Here is a 239-nt window from a genome sequence, read left to right as displayed (position 1 = left end):
TAACCACAAGGATTAGTCACTGATCAGTGAATGAACCTACACATCTACTTTGTGTGGGGAAGTTTGGGTTTGGAAGCTTAACCCATAATCCACACTTTACTTTTTGTTGCATTTTTCTTGCTGTTTTAAGATTGTGTGTGTTAAGGACTCTTCTCAACTCTGGTTAGGTGGTTTGTTTTGTTTTGAGAAACCCTAATACAATCCTAAATTAAGGGTCTTTTGTGAAAAACTTTCAAGGT

This window comes from Chelonia mydas, chromosome 12, assembly GCF_015237465.2.
Source record: "Chelonia mydas isolate rCheMyd1 chromosome 12, rCheMyd1.pri.v2, whole genome shotgun sequence".
NCBI lineage: Eukaryota > Metazoa > Chordata > Testudines > Cheloniidae > Chelonia > Chelonia mydas.
The sequence above is the reverse complement of the archived record's forward strand: the minus strand, read 5'-3'. Positions refer to the sequence as shown.